General features: G+C 38.1%; 1 protein-coding gene across 2 annotated transcripts in view; it reads right to left on the bottom strand.

The window, feature by feature from the left end:
* LOC124643716 (synaptotagmin-7) overlaps positions 1-14,937 on the bottom strand; it is a 649,264-nt gene that overhangs the window by 418,051 nt on the left and 216,276 nt on the right. The gene's annotated exons all lie outside the window — the stretch shown is intronic.

Genomic DNA, 14,937 nt, shown 5'->3' with positions numbered 1-14,937 from the left:
TTTACACACTCAAGAATGGGTTAACCATTAAAGCTGAAAATTAGAGCGGAGGTAGACCCGTCGTGAGTCGGTGGCCTAGTGGGTAAAGAACCAACCTTTCGAGTATGAGGGTGTGGGTTCGATTCCAGGGTCAGGCAAGTACCAATGCAACTTTTCTAAGTTTGTATGTACTTTCTAAGTATACTTAGACACCAATGGCTGATAAAAAGGTGAAGGAAAACATCTTGAGGAAACCTGGACTATAAAAAGTCTGAAATCACCAACCCGCATTGAGCAAGCGTGGTGATTAATGCTCAATCCTTCTCCATGTGAGAGGAGGCCTGTTCCCAGCAGTGGGACGATAAAAAGGCTGTAACAGTAGACCCGGGAGAAGGACATAGGATAGTTTTTGTCACCATCCGGGATGCGGCGGAAACCGTGGGCAGAAGCTAGTTAATTGTCATTTATTCAAATGTTTACAATTCGTGATAAATCTAAAACTAATCTTGTAAAGAATTATAAACACTTACTATCTTAAATGAAAAAGGTAAATTAAAATAATAAAATGCCCCGCAGGGCATCTGAGGCGGATGACGGGGAGTAGCGACCCCGCGGGGCTATATATCCGAGTGCTCCAGGGAGAGTATACTGTCCCCCATCTCCGGCCTGCCGGAGTGAAGCATGACGGGGGATAGGTCTCCCGCCTCTTGACTTGCCTTCATCGGCCGGTCAGAGTGGAGTCGCTAGAGCAGGGTTAGCAGCCCGCTCGGAGGGTAGGTGCCTCGTGGTAAGTGGCGAGTGGGCCGGTGATGCTGGAAGGGAGCGCGTGATCTGCGTTTAAAGCCCGCCGAGGTATCCTCACCCTTCAGTCGCTCATGTATCTGTTGCCCTTCTGTTGCTATTCAGTGACTGATTCCCGGGGGCCCAGTAAGTGAGTTGGCGAGTCTCCACCTGCCATTTTTACGTGTATTTATTACATTGTTATCGACAGGTGCCATAGTTCCCGTAGTTTCCCCATTCCTGGTCCATTAGCATCCCATCACAATAGCCCAAGTAGTTTTCATCCACAGTTAGCAATAGTTTAGCACAGAACCGGGGATTGTCCTTGGGTACATTTCTATAGTGTATAGGGATTGTTCACACCAAACGTATTGTCCGCCGCTTACTGTGAGTATACTCACTGTCTGCCCCAGTGTGAACGTCGACTCAATCTGCAGTAAGCGTACTCACCAAACCGACAATAAGCTATAGCGTACGATGCGCTACATGTGTGAACAAAAGAATAGGCTCGTGTAGGTTCACACTAGATGCGTACGCTGAGCGGCTGACTATTCTACACATAAAAGAGCTCAGTATTTGAACCCCCCAATCTTCATACATAACAGATGCTATGTCTTCCCAAGCGCATCTTCGTAAGTTTCTATCACTAGATTCTTCTGAATTCGCATTCCAAATACATTCTCCAGAATGTACTTCTGCAATAAACTTTTCGGTGTCGAACATCGCGAGGTGTCACGTGTCACGTCTGTCCTCATTGAAGTTTGTTTCTCGAGCGGCGTAGCGGCGCTATTCGGAAACTGCGTCCGCGTAGCCAGTCCGCGTCCGCGTGCATAGTCGCGTAGTAAAATAATCGGCCACTGAGAGTCAGCGACAACAGACGACGTAATAGCGTATAGTCGGTTCGGTGTGAACAACAATTTCAATATATATGGAAAAGCAATAAACTGCGTAACGCGCGCTCACAGTCAGCGGCCGACAATACGTTTGGTCTGAACGATGCCATACGGGGATAATCGCCGGTTCTGTGTCACCATTTCATTAAAGTTGTCTCAAAAGGGCTTCAGCGTGTTGGCTTCGGCCCCACGTTCGCCTCCCAAAAATCCGGGACTCTATAGTCCCGAGGTCTGGTAGAGACATACAAAAAAATAATTAAATAAATAAATAAAATTGGAATGTTCTCTTAATGAAATAACTGCTTCTGACATATATTCTAGCGATATCTTATCTTAATAATAAATATATATACAACATAAAACTATCTTATATACACTAAAAACAATTATAAAATGGCATCAAAAAACTCCTCATCGCTGCCCACCGGGAGTGTACCCAAGAGGCTGGCAACTGCTTCTTGCAATAACCTTATAATACAAAAACCATTTGAATTTACTTTCAACAATTATACCTACATAGAACACAAAAACATTAAAAACCATAATTACAGCACATTTCAACTGCATATCAATTCAAAAACCATAGCCAGGATAAATAGATTGATGACAAAATTAAACAGGACGTGTGTCAATCGAATTTTAACCTTATACCTATACAAATAAAGTCTGAGTGAGCTGTAAAGAATAATTGTGTTTAACACTCCACCGGGTCATTTTGGAAATACGCCAGAATGCAGTTATCGTAATAAAATGCAGCATACATGTCGTTTGAGTTTACGCTTTTGTATGTAATTGCTGGTTTTAAATAACCGAGAAAAACTTTCAGTACAAACATTTTTGTGAAAACTGCATAACATGGCGTTATTAAAAAAAAAACAACTTTTTCATAGATGAAGTAGCAATTTAAATTTCCTTGCTGTTCTATCAGCGTCTCGAAGGATCTGGTTCCCGCACCCAGAATAAATATTGATGTCTTTTCTTAAGGTCTAGACTGCGTGTATTTTAAATAATAAACATAAAATTAAAAGAAATTGTTTCCCCCTGATTGGTGGGAGGTCTCAAAAGATCGAGAGGTGTGGAGGCAAAATGGGGAGGCCTTTGCCCAGCAGTGGGACAGTACGGGCTAAGAAAAAAAAACTGTTTCAAACATATTACCTACAATAAGCAATTTTACGCCTGAAGGTGTTCTACCTAGTTCAGGAAAATTACAAGTCAGCACTTATTTACATTTAAGCAAATTATTGTAATTTATGAACAAATGAAGTTAACAAATGATTTATTTTATTTACATAATAAATGTGTAGTTCGTATCGAAATTACCCGTAAAAGAAACCGTCACACATATTTGATTGAGGCGACAAACAAAATTATGTTTGCATCCAAAAAATTGAGGTAAAAAAATCTTTAAAAACAAGCTTTTATTTAAATGCGCTAAAAATAAAAAAATAAACTTTTACTGTAACTTTACTGATTTATGTTTTAAAAGCTTGTCGTGAGATTTAAATAAAAGCTTGTTTTTAAAGATTTTTTTACCTCAATTTATTATATACTTTTTAGTTTTGATTTGGTAAAGTGCACTTTATTCTACTTGCCTGTCATTGGATACCCATATGGATGGGATTGAAAAAAATAGGTTATTCACCATTTTGTAGCGGTGGCTATCTTGGATTTTTATTTCGTAAAGAGAATTGTGTTCTACTAGTCAATCCCTTTCATTTGATACCCATATTGTATAGGTACTTTAAAAATAACTAGTCCGCCATCTTGTATATTTAGCCATGTTGGATTTAGGATGACGTCACATAGCTTAACATGCATTGTCATCCAAACTAAACATGTATGCAAAATTACAGCTCAATCGGTTGAGGGCAAGTGCCTTAAAATTGAGTTGTAAAATACCACCCGAACACACTTATTTACATACATACATTGCAAGTTAAATAAAAGCTTGTAAAAATTGAGTAACGATCTAAACAATAACCTGAATTTTCGAGTAAAAATAGAAATTGTAATTACCTCATCTGGGTTTCAGCCAAAAACTAGTACAAAGTTTAAGTTCTAGAGGATTTTCACTTTAAAAGTTAGAGCTTAATTTCACTGAAAGTTTTGTTCTCAAGTTAATTTTTATTAATGCGGTTGGTAATTAATTAAGTTTTAAGTACGTTTTATTACTTAGTAGACAAAGGGTATGTATAAAAACTTATTTTGAGGCTCCATCTGACTTTTCCGTCTATCAAAGAGATGGCTTTCACCGGACTCAGTTATTCAAAAGTAGGAGGATTCAAAAATTATAAAAAACATAATTAAAATTAATATTACTTAAAAGTCTTAAAGTTTTAGCATTTGGTGGCAAAATAAATCCAGTAGTGACATTAAGACACCGACGTTTATACCGCCCATACAAACCGTATAAAACGATGTACTTTTAACACCTCCAAACAATCTATAAATAAACCTAGTTCGGATGGTCCCTATGTTTATAATTATAACAGTTTTAATATAGAAGAAAGAAATATTATTGCCTGTATGTATTAGCCTAGATTAACTTAGTTTTTTCGATTGTTATTATTGAGACCATTTGCTTTACCTCAACCTCAGAGCCATTTTATTTATTTATTCATGTGATCTATGTTTTTTAATATATATTTTTTTATAAATTCTTGTGCTTGCAGAGGGTTTGAGTCATCTGCCTAACCTTTCCTCAATTAATTTAGAATATAGGTTTATGTGTAGCTATATATACTTCATCAGTTGTGTTAGCACCCATAGCAAATTAATAAATATCTTACCATGGGACTAACCGACCGTGTGTGAAAGATGTCCCGATATTTCTTTATTTACCCATTGTCCCTAAAAGATTTGAATAAACTACAAAATATTTTTTCATTGCACGATTACATGCCTAAATCAGAAAAGGGTTGCCATACTCAAGGGCTACTTTTTCATAAATTGTGCGCAAAAACCCTTTTACGTCAATCTGGACTCGAATCCGACAGGAACGGTTCACGGTAAATTGCGGGTGCAAAAACAGAAAAGGTCTCGTATTTGTGGCTATGAAAACAGCAATTTTTAAGGAAACCATAGATGGCATAAGCGGTAGCGTTTTGTTCTCAAAAAGTACCTTTAAGAAGGCTGTAATTCCCCCGATTAATGGCCCGCCTAACAGTGAAGATTTTTTTAATGCTCCTGCGGTTTCTTGCTCGTCCTAGCAAATAAATAAACATAGGCTACGGTATTATTCTGTCATCATTATTCTATTGATTTTAGGACGTATATGAACGTTGCGATAACTCAAAATCACGGTCGGCTAGCCCCACGGTAAGATATTTATTACTATTAGCTTGTGTTATGGGGTTAAATGGGGTACTACAACTGATAAACTATGTACATAAAGTTACACATATAAATAAATACATATTGTAACACCCTGACCACAGCCAACACACATGGTATCACACAAATGCTGACCGTACCGGGAATCGAACCCGGGACCATCACTTTCGTAGTCGACCATGCTGACCATTGCGGCCCATGAGGTCACCAAAACCTATCTATACATATAATAAATCTGTAGAAAAGTAATTTTTGTACATTGAAGAAATTGACAAAAAAAATAGCCAGCATGTTAAAGGATAACTAACAGAACCCATTTCCATCATTTTTGTCATTTTTGTCTGTTTGTCTGTTTATCTGTTTGTTTGTTCGGGATTCACGTAAAATCTACGAATTAAATGCAGACAATGCTTATATACAAAAATTCTACGTAACTTGGGGTATTACTTACTTTTTGTTTCATCGAAATCGATTCACTCTATCAAAAGATATGATTAATTTTGTGAATTCAAGATGTAAAATATTACGACACGCAATCTATTTGTCAAAACTGTACATTTGAATGTTGTACTTATATTAGTTGATCGGCCTATTATTAATCTTTACACAGAAAATCACACCTTTATAAGTAACTTCGGAAGAAAAAAAAAAATGAAAATTTTGTTTAGCCAAGGTTAAAGTAGCTCCATCTGTCTGTGGTAAATAAAATACATCAAATTTGTCAAAGGAAGGAGCGAGGTGGTAAATGACAATATTACCATACATTCTTTATAGAGGATTATTATTTCAACAGATGGAGTTGTGTATTTTCCGTAATTCACCATATTTTAACACGTAGTGTAATTTTTCGATAGACATTCCAATAGTGTTTGTCAGTTTGCCGTGCCACATCAAAATCCAACTATAATTATTACCTTGATGAAAAGAAAATTAATAGTTCTCAGCCAAATTTAAAACGGTGCCATCTAAATTATTTTTTGAACATTATGTCAAAAATGACGACTTTAGTGGAACAATTAATTATCATTTAAAGTTACAGATGGAGTTTATATCAGGAATTTTCATAAACATAGTTTAGCTTATCTTCCACTAATGTGGTGGCCTTAAAACAAATTACTTTGAGTGAGTAGTATTAAGTAGACCTTAATTATTTTTTCTGATGCAAAATATGTAAACTTAATCCTAGAAGAAATGAGGATCTATCTCTCGCAAGCGCTGCTAAGCGTGAGGTTGGTAATGTAGGATTCTGTAGCTTTAAAAACAAGCCCAGATACAAAGTGCAGATAAGAAATGGGAGCTCTCTCTATTTAATACCATACACACGTAAAATGCTTTATGCGTCTGAAAACGTACAAATTACGCGCCGCATACCAAAGACATGCTTACGATGCATGCACGATTACGAACAGTCTCAGTAAGACCCGAGCCAAGTCTAAAAACCCTAAAAAACACCTTTTTGTATAAAACTACGTTTGATGTCATTTAATCACAAAGACAGAATTGTTCTCTGTTGCAAATCCTATCCACCTATATCCTATCCTAATCCAGAATGCATTGCAGGTGTGCATTGCACAAAAACTAATGGTATCCTATTCGAGAAGTCAAAAGAGTTGACCTGCCAACGTCAGCTTCTGCGCTAAGCAAGTGTTCTTAATAGTACCATCAGAATTACATTCATCGTTGAATGAGGTGAATAAATTTTCAGAAACCACAATAACAGTAGGAGCCAAAGCGTATTATCGCTTCATAGAGCTCTGATTGGCCCCAGGTGACCAAGTCAGGTCTGATTTGACGTTCATCAGATCTTTGAAAGTGTTTCGGTGGATACTTACTGTCGTCCTGTCTACGTGTGACACAAAATATGGTATATAAACGTCCTCCGCAAGAGCGAAATTTTCCCGGTGTGCGGTAGTGACGCACAGTATACAACACTTATGTTTCCTTTGATTTACTGGCTCCACCAAGAAATGACAAATTGCGAGCGTACATTCTGAAAATCTTGGCAACACTACAGGTTTCAAGTACGAACACATGAAGTGGACTCTCACAGATACGTACATTTTGCCTATTCGTGAACTAATGCAAACTTTTCGGTGGAGTCCCGGCTTAGGCCTCCCCCACATTAGGCGTGCGCGATCCTCGGGCGTGTGAGTGGCGCGGGCGCCGCGCGTGCGTCGCGAGCGCGTTGCGTGAGCGTCGCGTTTTGCTGCCCTGCGGCATTTGCAGCGCGCACGCGCCGCTCTCCTTGACGTTTAACTGCTAAGGCGTTTAGCGGGCGGCGGGGATAGCAGGCGAAGGGGTAAGAACGCAACTCGAGCGCCGCGTGCTCGCCGCGAGCGCGTCGCTTGCACTCTTCACACATGCCGCAGGGCAGCAAAACGCGACGTTCACGTAGCGCGCTCGCGACGCCCGCGCTACTCACACGCCCGAGGATCGCGCACGCCTAATGTGGGGTCAGCCTTACCATGAGTAAGTGAAACTATCCTACCCTATGCGCCTGCTGATGATGATGACTCATTTTATCATCCATCCAGCTATTCCTCAACTATGCTGGTGTTGGCTTCCAGTCACCGAATCTGTTTGAGTACCAATATTTTGCTTGGAGCGACTACCTATCTACAATCCAGTCAACCACACAAGACGATATCCATATTATGGTAAGACTGACAGACTTTCTGGCTTCTGATTAGTCGCAGCAGCTGCAGAAAATGTACAAATGACAGCTTTGTCAGACTCAAAGCATGTAGACATAGATTATAGCTGTTTCCTGTGAAAATTACTTACGCACCATACGTAATAATTTTCCAAATTGGCTGAACAACGACACAAGCTTTACTTCTTTTGTTTAGATAAATGGTCACATCCACAACACAACCTTGATCAATGAATCTATGCGACTGCTAAGTGCTAATCCTAATTATACTGTCACGTGAAAGAATGCACCTACGGGATAAGTAGTATTTTGACGATTCTATATTGCCCACGCAGACGAAGTTGCGGGCAACAGCTAGTAAATGAATAAGTCAAAAAAATTGTGTCAAATCGCATGTCCTCATGGCCCCAACCTATGCGGATCGCGATGCGGTGCTGCGGAGCCGTCATCGACCCGAGTGCGTTCAAACGAGCCAGTGGACTAGCGCCAGTGGTTACAACCTGTCCACTTGCCAGGCTAGCAATTACATTCTACTTAAATCGTTTTTGATGAAATAAATAAAGAAGTTGTACCTACGTTAGAACACATGTATTTTACTATGGTTATGTATATTTTTTTAGGTAGATAGGTACCCAAAAATACTTAATAAGTACTTGCGTTACATAAAAATTTATATCATTTTTTTTTTCATTTAACTAGTGACCTGTCCCAGTTTTGCTCGGTTTTGTTACAAAATGCAGCATTGCGTACCATGGTTATATGTATAGTTTGTAGCAATTTAAAGATTTAGATTTTTTAAAATTTTAATTTAATGAGAAAAGCTATAAACTGTTTATTTTAGGGAGTTGAATATCTCACTCAGCACGTAGGGAATCTATAAGAAATAGTAGGCTTATTTTATTCGAAAATCAGACATTTATGTGGACAAACTGAATGAGAGACAGCAGTGGAGAACAAACGCCTGCCGTACGTTGCTCTGACTAACAAGAAGGCGTCTAACCTACCTTCCTTATGGCACTCCGCTATCTTTTCTTCCTCCGGGGAGATACCTATTACCTGCGTATGTGAATGTGCTTCTTACACTTTTGCATATTATAATTTAGGTACCAAGCAAGTTCCCAAGGCAATCATTACTCTAGCACTATTTCCATAGCCATGAAGGCTATTTTCAGCTCAACGTGTAATATAGAGGTTTATGAAAGACGTAGCTATTATATTTACCTATAATATACTATTATATTTATCTAACTACCTCGTTGGTCTAGCTGTCGCAAGTGCGGCTGCTGAGCACGAGGTCTCGGGTTCGATTCCCGAGTCGGGCCGAAATCGCTTTGTGGGTTTTAGAAGACTTTCACATAGCAGCCCGGAGCCTGGAAGGTGGTGATTGATACACCCGTGCATCGGAGAGCACGTAAATGTCGGTCCTGCGCCTGATCTCTTTCCGGTCGTGTCGGATTGCCGTCCCATCGGGCTATGAGAGTTAAGGAATAGTGAGTGCACCTGTGTCTGCGCAAATGCTCGTGCACTATAATATGTCCTGCGCAGTTGGCTAATCTCCTTACATGAGAACAGCCGCCGTAGCCGATAATCGGCTAGGAGAACATCATCATCATCATCATATTTATCTAACAAGTTCTAATGTCAGATTTGTCTCAAACCTTCCTGCTACCGAGTAGCATTCGCGGACTTCGGCTTAACGTGCCATGCATAGAGGTGTAATACCAACTTCCAGACTCCTTTGTTTCCGGATATCTTTGTGAAAATATTTAAAACTCACAAAGCAATTTCGGCTCTAACCAGGAATCCAGTCGAGCTTGAGGCCACTGTTATCAACGAAGTAGCTATTAGTAGTCAAGGCAGCAAGTAAGCAGGCTAGTAACCAAGCAAGTCAACTCTCCCGTTCAAACGCAGCACACACCCAAAGATAGATAACAGGCCCACTTCTAAAATAATACCAATCGATTCTCAGATAATATACTAAGCCTCTGCAGTGATTTACGCACTGCCTAGGCCGATAGCTATTTAGGAATAGGCTTATTTATCAAGCATTTGCTATTCTGGGTAAATTGATGATTAATTCGTAGATGGAAATAAATTTTCTTTGTTTGTAGACTAGCTGTCTCGTCTTGAGAAACTTTGTGAGTACTTTTTTTCGTCTTCCTTTTGGAAAGATGTATCTCCCCATTATAGTGACTTGATATCGATCAAATTATTTTGGAAACTGAAAGACAGAGGTTTTAATATTTCCTCTTCGGGGCTTCGGGATTGCTCCAATGAGCTACTGCGACCTTGGTACACAAAGGGCGCTAGAAGGAAAAAAAGATGGGTTTGAGTTACAGCGGTTCTGGTAAACAAAGGACTTCAGTTAAAAAGAACAGAGGTTGGCTTTAGTCAGTAAAAGCGGTCTTTTTCTGTACATTGCACCCATAGTGGTAAGGGGCATGTGATGATTTCCCCAATTAACCTAACTCTAACCTTTCCATTGAAATTAGTTAATTCACTGCATTTTATTAAGAGTTAAGTTACAAGCAAACTGATAGTACATTAATAATATTAGTAAGGATACAAATCCTTTGTTCTTTCATTGTCGTGGTTGTAATTCTACGAATTTCTTTATTCTATCTATCCGCTGCTTTCTGATTAGAGATTGGACCAATGGAGCTACTGTGAATTATAATAACTGATCCATCCGTTGTTTTTAGATTGGGTATTGAATTTAGACATTAGCTTCATGTATCAGGTCAAATTTAAATCTCTAAAATCAACGGATGGTTTATTGTAATTAACAGTAGGTATATTTACCTATATTTTTATCGAGCTACATGACAAAATTCAATCTCTTGATCGCCAGATAGGTTATAGGAATCCACCGTTAATCAATATCATTTAATCCGATTTTGCAGATGAAACATAAAAGGGGAACAGGCATTTTTGTATAACAATGTAGTAATTGAAAGCTGTCGTTTTTCGATTTTCTTTTTAAATGAACGAACCAGGAAGATATTTTCGATTCGAGTGTTCTTTTGTATGTCTAAAATATCTTTGGTTATTATTGTCAAGTAATTTTTTTGTGATAATTTTCTTTATTGAATTGGTGGTTCCCGCTGTGTGGTTTCACCCGCAGACCATGGGAACTACTAAGTGCATCTGGATAAAAAGCAGCCTGTACAAAACTAGGTATGATTATCAAACTCTGAAAGATTTATAATTACTGCGGATATTTCAAACAAACAAATAAATTGCTTTATAATGTTATGACTTTTTTTAAATATAAATCCTTTCTGATTCAATCCATCTTCGATAAATCCGTTCTGATATCCGTTTCTGATATTATTTCGCTTTCTGAAGAAAAACATATTTAGGTATCTTGTGTTTCTAGACATCTTTCCTTACTCATATCTTTAATCAATTGCAGTACAAAGCACGATTTAACCTACCATTGTTTACTATCAATGAACAAAGAAGTTAGCTCCCTTATACTGTCACAGCTAAAGGAATATATCTACATTTTTCTTTGTCCTTGAAAACCCCTTTAAAAACGTTATTCTATGCATAAACTGGGCTCTAAGGATTAATAAAGTAATAATAATTATTAGAGCTGCAATGCAGTGCTTAGTAAACTTAATGAACATCGTCGGAGCTAACGTAATACGGAACGCTTTGCCTCGTCAAGTTGCGAGAGAGGACTAATAGATGGCGCTAGTAGGTTCTTTGTTTAAGGAAACATTTTAGTATTAATAAAATTAGTAAACACAAAAACATTTTAGTATTTATAATATTGTTAAAATAATTGCTTGATAAAATAAGCCTTTTTGGTAGTCAGGTAAAAATTAGACTTCCCAACTATGTTGGGGTCGGCTTCCAGTCTAGCAGAATGCAGCTGACTATCAGTGTTTGACATGGAACGACTGCCTATCTGATTTCCAAAACCTAGCTACAAAGGTAACCGCTACCCCTGGCAAGACTGGATGCTAGCCTTTCTGGCTTCTAACTGACTACCCGTAATGACTGCCAAAGATGAGCAAACGATATCTAGGACCATCGATAAAGAGCGACAATAACATGTTTGAAATACCTGTGATATTTAGTTTTTTTTTTCTGCTTAGAATGTGCCTAAAGGAAAATTCAAAAATCCATAAGGCTTCTTGAAGGACAGGATAACTAGAGCGATTTTTCGTAGGACGTTCTTATGTTATGATTTTCTGACAGAAATTATTACTATCAGTGTGTTCTATTTTTCTCCTACAAAATGTCGGTCACCGATTACCTGGCGGGTGTGTAACCGTCCTTAGGGCTCCTGCACAAGACATGCGCGGTATTCACGTCTAAATAGAGTCTGACATCAAAAGGCGCACTCATGTGTAAGTGACCTTATGAAAGCTTGTCAGACAGAAGGAAACGTATTGTGTACCGTGGTTCTGTCTGTGGTTTGTATGTAGATTTTAGTTTATTATGTAAATTATTATTGTAATATAATTTACTGAAGTTTCCTTGTAATGAGATAGATAGATTGATAGATAGATAGATAGATCATTTATTTGTCATAACATGAGTATCATGCAGATGGTACAAAGAAACGTGGTAAAGTACAGACATGTTTGGCCTTTCGGCGTACAAATATAAAGATGAGTTTACATTGCAATGTCAAATGTCATTAATTAAATTATCACAATTCTATTGTTCATATTATCCAAATAATAATAGTTATTACAGTTAGGGTCAATTCCCACTGAAAGAGCAGCGGCCGGCAGCGGCCGTAAGAGCACGGAAAATGTAAGAGCGCGGCGCGGTGCGGCGCCACGCGGCGCCGCGCGGCCCGCCGCGCTCGCGCTCAATCCCTTGCAATTACGGCCGCTGCCGGCCGCTGCCGGCCGCTGCTCTTTCAGTGGGAATTGACCCTTATAGTCACATGAGACATATGAGACACAAGTTACTAAGAGTGCGTTGAGTAGGCATATGAATGAGAATGCGGAAGAATATTTAGTAAATAAAAAAATATTTAGTTACCTACTATGAATATTATTAAGCGGAAAAGTTCCTTAGTTTGTTGGTATCACTAAACTCAGGAACCACAGGGCTGAATTGAAAAATCCTTTTCAGTGTCAAAATCAATTTCTTAGGGAAGGCTCTAGGCTACTTTTTGTCGAGGTGCGTGAACTAGTTTAAAAGGCACGAGGCAGGTGAGACCACTGGCAGAAGCTAGTATAGAATATCACCATATACCTCTTACAAAACTTATTACCTTAAATAAACTAATTTAATATGAACAAAAAAAATTCTATTAACTGCAATAAAAACGAATTATAATCTAAATAACGGTTGAATATCAATTCCGCGAATTAAAATAGCAAAAACGGCATTTGCTAATGAAAAGCATACATTCGTTTTTTTCCCTGTTGTAATTCCTATCTAATATTATAAATGCGAAAGTATGTAACTCTGTCTGTATGTTGTCTGGCTTTAATGTCTACTGTACACTGTGTGTGTGTGTGTTTAATGTACTACTGAACGATTTAAATTATAAGTGATATTTAATACGAAGTCTAGACTTTGAGAAAGAACATAGGCTGCTTTTTATCCTCGTGCGCGGATTTATTCCTTAAGGATGTGGCTGGAATGGCTAAAACCGCTAGTATTAAATTATAGTCGATTTTTAGGGTGCCATACCCAAAGAGTAAAACGGGACCCTATTGTTTTCGCTCCTCTGTCCGTTCGTCCGTCCATCCGTCCGTCTATCACCAGGCTGTATCTCATGAACTGTGATAGTTAGAGAGTTGACATTTTCAGAGAGCTGAAACATAAAATAAATATTTTGGGGGACTCCCATACAACAAACGTGTTTTTTGCTTATTTACGTACGGAACCCTTCGTGTGCGAGTCCGACTTGCACCTGGCCGGATTTTTCATAAAACCTACAACATTTACTACGTAAAACTCGATAAAATTCATGTAAATTTAATTAAAAACTTTAGAAAGAAGTATCATTAAAAGTGCTCAAATGCAAAGTAATTCAGTGTTGTATTTCTTTCTTTCTTTCCGTCCACAAAAGTAATATTAATTGCTATAACTTTTCTTTGGGACTTTCGAGTGGGGAAAATCATGAAGTATGAATTTTATATGGTGTTAGAATGAGTTATATGCGGGGGCGGGCGCAGTCGAAAGCAGTGTTCAAAAAAATGGTGAAGGATCACTACCTGGCTCATTGACTACTGTCGCTGTATTGTTATTCTTTTATCTTCATTTATTCTACTATTATTAAATGTATTTTACTATTTTCTATATCTTTAGTATTTATCGTATATTTATCAATTATAATTATGTACACCCTAAACTACCCATTTTCAAACTATTCTCCAGATAAACTCCATCCAAAGGTTGTCTAGAAGAAATTGCTGATTAGCGATAAGACCGCCATTTGTACTCTTCTTTGTGAATTGTGATGTCCTGTGTTGTAAATTTTCTTTTTTCTTGGTGTACAATAAAGCATAATCTATCTATCTATATTTGAGAAATGGGCTATTGCTTTGTAGGACTTTCATTGATTTCATTGATTTTAGGTCTTTTCAAATGAACTGAAAAACACTGCTTATTACAAAATATCTATACGTATTAATATTGTAAAGCTGAACCGATTTGCAAAGTTCTTTCAGTATTAGATAGCCCACGAATACATAGACAAAGGCTACTTTTTCACTGGATGCGCGATGTTGTACTTTCAGGGCACGGCTAAAACGCGTTAGCTAGAGGTATATTTAACATAAGAATAATGGAATTATTATTGTATTTATAAGACTCCATTTATTTTTCGTTTAACTCGCTTCATAAAATAAAACCGCTTTGAGCATCTTTACCTTAACCAATAATAAAACGAGCATTATATCCTTTATGAGTTTTCAATCTATATTCATAGCGTATTTCGTCTCTATTGTTTCAATTTTGGACCACATTTATAAAAACTGTTACTGTTACAGCCTTGTCATCGTCCCACTGCTGGGCTGCGGCCTCCTCTCACACGGAGAAGGATTGAGCATTAATCACCACGCTTGCTCAATGCGGGTTGATGATTTCAGACTGTCCAGGTTTCCTCAAGATGTTTTCTTCACCTTTTTTATCAGCCATTGGTGTCCAAGATATACTTAGAAAGTACATACAAACTTAGAAAAGTTGAGATCGTGATCATACTCGAGAGGTTGATTCTTTATCCACTAGGCCACCACGACCGAAAATAAAAACACCGGGCACCAAATTGTTTTGACCCAATAACGAAATAAAAAATATACTTTCACGATTATTAATATT

This window comes from Helicoverpa zea, chromosome 28 (assembly GCF_022581195.2).
Source record: "Helicoverpa zea isolate HzStark_Cry1AcR chromosome 28, ilHelZeax1.1, whole genome shotgun sequence".
Classification (NCBI taxonomy): Eukaryota; Metazoa; Arthropoda; class Insecta; order Lepidoptera; family Noctuidae; genus Helicoverpa; species Helicoverpa zea.
This window is presented reverse-complemented; position numbering and strand designations above follow the sequence as displayed.